At 36.2% G+C, this 6,874-nt stretch overlaps 1 protein-coding gene and 1 long non-coding RNA gene across 6 annotated transcripts in view; one reads left to right on the forward strand and one right to left on the reverse strand.

Annotated features, from left to right (window-relative positions):
* LOC107183569 overlaps positions 1 to 802 on the forward strand; it is a 10,662-nt gene extending 9,860 nt beyond the window's left edge. Inside the window, exon 3 of the long non-coding RNA XR_001514358.1 lies at positions 788 to 802. This is a non-coding gene — a long non-coding RNA (uncharacterized LOC107183569). The remainder of the gene's footprint in view (positions 1 to 787) is intronic.
* Positions 1 to 6,874, reverse strand: part of CENPC (centromere protein C) — a 64,830-nt gene that overhangs the window by 31,862 nt on the left and 26,094 nt on the right. The gene's annotated exons all lie outside the window — the stretch shown is intronic.

Genomic DNA, 6,874 nt, shown 5'->3' on the forward strand with positions numbered 1-6,874 from the left:
CCAATCCCCCCGGGGAGCAGCCCTAAGCCAGCAAGTGGTCACCCCCGTGGGGTCCCAGACTGCAAGAGGGCACAGGCCGAGCTGAGGGACCCCCTGCCCCCGAGTGCACAAATGTTTGTGCACCGGGCCTCTAGTATAGAATAAAAAGAGAACATAATAGGAGTTAAAATCTGAAAAGTGAAGACCAGAGCTTTCACTAAAAAGGTAAATTTGGGGAAATAACTCAAAGAGAGATGATATCTAATGTAAAGGGATCATTTTCTCAAGATCTGAATGTAAAGGAAGTACAAAGAACAAACTATTCCCCAACAAACTTGGGGAATAAGTAGTGAGTCACAAAAATTTACAGGTGAAATGAGGAAAAGTAATCAATAAGGATATAGAAGGAAATCAAACTAAAATAAATAGGGAGGAGAACCAAAATATGACATAATTAGACGTTAGCTAGTATTTAATTAGGCTAGAATGAAACTGCATCTTAGTCATCTGTAGTACCTACAGCCTACAACACTGTGTTTAGCATATAGTCTCTCAATAAATAGTCTGTGAAGTAATAAATTCAGATTGAAGTCAGTGTTTCACTAGGTAATGAAATTGGCAAAAGTGCTATCCAGCATGAGTTATTTTAGAATATTTTGGTTTTTTTATTCACAAACCAGCTATACCAGAATCACCTGGGAGAAACTGCTTAGAAATACAGAATTTAGGATCCAGCCCTGACCTACTAAATCAGTTTATTAATCAGTATTTTCACAAGATCCACAGGGAATTAAAATGCACATCCAAGTTTGAAAGCACTGTTCCAAAGAATTCAGTCATTTTCCCAATTAAATTTGATTGGGGAACAGAGAAATAGAGAAAATGAGCCAAATTATGTCAAGATCCCTTTACACTAGTATCACTGATTCTATTTTGATAGTAAGTTACAGAAATTGGCAGTTCTATAAATTTGGGATAAAGAGAATGAGTCATGCTTATAAAAGGCGTAAAAGAAAAATACTGAATAATGCACAAATAAATTGATGAGAAAGTAGAGAATCTATTTATCAATATTGTGCATAATAATAATATCAACCAATACTTTGGCAATGATGACAATGGGAGATAGTGGAAAAGCCACCACATACAATGTAAAAATTCAATAGTAAAGATCTTTCAGGGAGGGGAAGTAGAAAATAATAAAGGATCAATTTATGAAATACTAAAGCAAAGATATAGAACTGTCAACAATGTTGTCACTGGTTTGTAGTTTAAGGAATTATCTGCACATGCTCAAAGTCACTAATTATCCGAGAGATGCAAATCAAAATGACAATGAAGTACCATCTCACATCTGTCAGATGGCTATCATCAACAAATCAACAAATGACAAGTGCTGGCGAGGATGCGGAGAAAAAGGAATCCTCGTGTATTGCTGGTGGGAATGCAGACTGGTGCAGTCACTGTGGAGAACAGTATGGAGTTTCCTAAAAAAAACTAAAAATGGGACTCCCATTTGACCCAGTGATCCCACTTCTAGGAATATATCCCAAGAAATTAGAAACACTAATCACAAAGAATATATGCACTACTATGTTCATAGCAGCACAATTTACAATAGCTGATTTACAACAGCCTAAGTACCCATCAGCAGATGAGTGGATTAAAAAACTGTGGTACATCTACACAATGGAATACTACCCTGCAGTAAAAAAGAAGGAATTCTTACTATTTGCAACAGCATGGATAAAACTGGAGAGCATTAAGCTAAGCGAAATAAGTCAGTTGGAGAATGAAAATTATCACATGACCTCACTCATTTGTGGAATATAATGAACAACATAAACTGATGAACAAAAACAGATCCAGAGACAGAAAAGCATTGATCAGACTGTCAAACCTCAGAGGGAAGGTAGGGGAAAGTGGGGGTAAGGGGAAGAGATCAACCCAAGGACTTGTATATATGCATATAAGCCTAACCAATGGACACAGACATGAGGAGGGTGAGGGCATGAGTGGGGAGGGGGGTGGTGGTGGAGGAGGCAATGGGGGGGATAAAGACACATATGCAATACCTTAAACAATAAAATAAATAAATTTTTTAAAAAGTGGAAAAAAATTATCTGTACAACTGCAAGAATCCTCATCGATGAACATCATTTTCCTACACCCTATTTCTCCACCCTCGTGTAACTTCTTTTATTCTCTTTCACCCCTTTTCTCTTTTCCCTTATGCTTGACAAAGTATCCTCAGGAACTGCTCTAACAAAAGGTGCTCATGATGACAGAAATTATTGACCATGTTCATTAATCAGTGTGAACAATGATTGAAGGGAAATGAATCTGAGGGGGGAAAATACTATCAGCAAAGAATTATTTGGATAGTGATACAGAAAAAGAATATCATACAAAGTAAAAAAAAAAATCAATTAAAATCATTTCAGAAACCAGTTCAAGATCAGTAAAGATTAGAAAATAAATGACAAAGAATTTTTTAAAACTAATAAATGAGGACACATACAGAAGATACAACTGATATATGAACAGTTGATAATGTAGAGAGTTAACGTAGAACTAAGGTGACATGTCATAAATAGGGCAATAGCTAGAAAAAGAGGTGACTTGTAAAAATGATAAATTTTTACTACCGCAGAAAATTTTACATATTTACATGCAAAGAAGTGGAATTCTGAAGGTGGATAATTTAATAAACACAGCAAAATTATTCATCCAAAATAGAGCCATACTCTGTCACTGATGACAATGTATTACATGACCCACAGATATGATAACTGATAAAACTATAAGATCTGAGGGATATTTTAGGAATAGGAAAATTATAATCCCTGTTCCCGTGGAACTTTCAAAAGGCAAATACAGAAACAGAAAAGGAAGCAGGGAACAGACTGACAAATCTTAGAGGGAAAGGGGAGGGGGGTGACTAAACAGGAAGAGATTAACCAAATAATATATATATATATAAAAACCTATGCGGATAGACAATAGTGCAGTGAAGGAGGGGGGTGGTTCCAGGGACAGGGTAATATTTTCAACAATAAAGATAAATTTAAATAAATAAATAAAAATTTAAAAGAAGAGCTATGAAGCTTATTCATATTAAGTGCTAAATTAAGGTAAAAAGTAACTAAAAGCAAACAATAAAAATGAGGGGAAAAAGAAAATACAGAAATTCAGCAACTAATTATGTTTGCCCCAATACTAGCAAAAAGGGTGCTCTTGGAACACATACAGAAATATATCTGAGGGGGGTAATAATCAAGAGAAGTGATATTTAAACTGAGTACAAAGCTTGGTAGGAAAACTGGGTACACTTAGGAAAATTTTTCTAAGCAAAAGGAACAGCATATTAAAAGACCCACAGTTGAGAAAGTGGTCTGTTTATGGGATGGAAGAAAGTCATTATAAACAGCCCAGGAGATGACTCTGAAGAGTAGAGAGAAGCCAGAGGGTATGTGCATAAACTACTACAATATTGGAAATAAATGACTCTAGCATGGCTGAGTAGCAAGAGGACGTGGAGAGAAGTAACAGATCTGAAAACTACTTAGGAGGAAGTCAAAGATTTACTGACTTCATATGGATTGCTTGGTAAAGATGATTTGGTTTCTTTCTTGAACTATTAAATTTATTACAGCTCCATTTATGAAGATAGGAATACTAGAGGAGAAATAAGTCTGAAGGAATTTAGTTTCCAATATGTTCTAATTGAGAAGTCCATGAGACCTCAAAAGTGGAAAAGTCAATTGGTTCAACCCAAGTCATTAATTTACGAATTACAAATTTTTCAAGTGCCTTTTGAATTACAAATTATCAGTAGAGTAAAAATATCTTCGGAATTAAAATAGCTCTATATTATTCATCTGTGAAAATTGACATATATAATGGCCTCCCAAAGATATACTACTCACCCTAATCTACAATACTTGTGAAAATGCTACCTTACATAGCAAGAGACTTTGCAAATGTGATTAAGATTATAAATCTTAAAATAGGGTGTTATATTGAATTATCCAATTATATTGACCCAACTTCATTACATGTGTCCTTAGAAGTAGCGGTCACTGAGAGAGATAGGCTGATAGAAGAAGAAGAAATAGAAATTTAAAATGTGGCTTTGAAGATGTAAGAAGGGAGCAATGACTCAAGGAATATAGGTGACTTTGAGAGGCTGGAAAAAACAGTCTCTCCAGGAACCAACTGAAGGAATGCAACCAGGTCAACACCTTGATTCTAGCCCAATCTAGATAAAATGGAATTTTATATAAGGAAATCAGTGTGCAAAATATAGTAGGGACCCAATAAATGTTTAACATTATAATTAAAGAGTGTATCCTTCCAGTATATTTTCTTGATATGTTTCTTCCAAAGAAATTCTGGATAAATAAAAATTTTGTGGCTTCAAATTTTGTGAATTTGTATCCTATTTAAGGGACTAGTAAGAAAAAAAACTTTGTCACTATCACCCCTTCTTTATAGTTAGATTTTTTATGTTGCATTTTCTTAAAATGGTCAGTTGCTAATTAGAAACTGAAGGAAGCAAAAAAATTAAGAACAATTCAATAAAAATGTCTAACATTTACAAAAGAGGAAAAAAAATAGAAAAGTTTGCTTTCCCCCCCTCGATTTTAAGCAGAATTTTTCAAATACACAAAGGCACACACAGACAAAATTGAAATCTGACAACTATTATTTCCAGTGATATAAAGTCTATGTTATCAAATATATGTATACTAGAGGCCCAGTACACAAAATTCATGCATGGGTAGGGAGGGTCCCTACCAGCTGCCAGCTGGGACCTTCCTTCGTACTGCACCACCCCCCTGGTGGTCAGCACACATCATAGCGAGCAATCGAACTCCTGGTCAGTTGAACTCCCAAGGGGACAGTTTGCATATTAGATTATATATATATATATACCTAATATGATAAAATAAGCTAAAATAATGAGTAATTCAGTAATAACTATATTAAAGTATAATCTGTTTTTATAAAAACTAGTTTAAATATTGTGCTTTAATATGATCTTCCTCCCCTCTAAATCAGTAAGATAGTATAGTCATCTAGAACCTTCAGGCACATGTACAATTCTGGTCAAGAGAGTTTTCTAGCTGGCTATAGTTTTTCTAATTTGAGCATCAAAAACATTCTTACTTATTTTAAAACTTCTTGATAGAGCTGAAAAAATATGAACTCTAGAATGGGACAGGTCCTGGGACAGTATTTTTTAACCTCCTTTGAGTGTTATCTCCTACCTTATAGGATTGGCGAGAAGGATTAAATTATACTACATACATATAAAGTGTGTAATACATTTGATAAGTGTTTTCTATTCCACTAATTATTCTGAAGCAAATTCTTGTCTATAAGAATAACTATCTTTTCTCTCTATTACTTAAAAAGTGGCACAAAGAACATAAATTGATCTATTCTTCATGACAGTGTCCTCAATCACTATAAATGACGTAAGGAGGGTGGTCATACGGCCATACTCCAGGTTTGTCTGGGACAATCACATTTATGCTTACTGTCCTTTTCATCCTCACTCATGCTCACGTGGCCCAGTTTGAATGAAAAATGACATAGTGACCAAAGATAAAAAGAACTATTGAGATACTAGTTAGATAATTGTTCTCTTGTGCTTCCATTATCATCCTGTGAACTTATGTATATCTGTTGGTATAGAGACCCCACCTGATGGATCTTTTTTAATGGTGAAAATTATGTCTTAGTAATCTTTGTTATTTCAGTGTTTAATACAGCAGTTCTCAACCTGTGGGTCTCGACCCCTTTGGGGGTCGAACTACCCTTCCACAGCGGTCGCCTAAGACCATCGGAAAATACATATATAATTACATATTGTTTTTGTGATTAATCACTATGTTTTAATTATGTTCAATTTATAACAATGAAATTGGGGGTCACAACATGAGGAACTGTATTCAAGGGTCACGACATTAGGAAGGTTGAGAACCACTGGTTTAATACCTTGCTTGGCATTTAATGACTGTTAAATAAATAATGATGGATTAGAATAGTATGGCTTTTTATCCTATAAGAAATAGCCTCACACCATCCTGTTTTTCCCCCAATTTATCTATAATAATAAGAAAATTGTAATATGCTAATTAGACCAGACGTCCTTCCAAAGGGATGACCTTCCGGACAAAGCCAGAGCTGGGAGGAAAGCCTGGGTCCCAGATGCCTCCCGGCAGACAGAGGGAAGCCTGGGTCCCAGGTGCCTCCGGGCAGCCAGAGGGAAGCTGGTGCCGGCAGCCAGGGAAAGGAAGGCCTACCTTTGCATAAATTTCCTGCATCAGGCCTCTAGTATTTACATAAATCTTAAGAATATATGATGCTGTTTTATTTGAGTTCCCGTAACTACCTTGTTTACAAGCCTTTCCCTCTCACTTTCCCTTTATTTGTGCTCACCATGTTAGAAGTTAAACAAAATTCAAGCCAATTGGAATTAAATTACATGTAAAATAAACAGATTCTATAAAACAGCTTATAGGCTTTTGAGGCTCTTTGTAGATTTATGTTTACTTTGCCTATTTTCCAAAGCTAAACTGGATTACAAAAACAGAGTAGTAGAGAACCAAGATGGCGGCATAGGTTAACGCCGGAGATTGCTGCTTCGAACAACCAATTCAAATTACGCCTGAAACAGGGAACGGACACCATCCAGAACCACAGGAGGGCTGGCTGAGTGGAAATTCTACAACTAGGAGTAAAGAGAATATCATCCCCAGACTCAGAGGAGGCGCAGTGCTGAGGTGAAATTCTCAGATCCCCAGGGACCCGCCCCGCCCAAGCCCTGCGCGCGGAGCCATCTGCCGGAGATAGCCGCAGGCAAATGCTAGATTAGCACCGCCAT

The sequence above is a fragment of the Myotis davidii genome, unplaced genomic scaffold (assembly GCF_000327345.1).
Source record: "Myotis davidii unplaced genomic scaffold, ASM32734v1 scaffold31, whole genome shotgun sequence".
NCBI classification, from domain to species: domain Eukaryota; kingdom Metazoa; phylum Chordata; class Mammalia; order Chiroptera; family Vespertilionidae; genus Myotis; species Myotis davidii.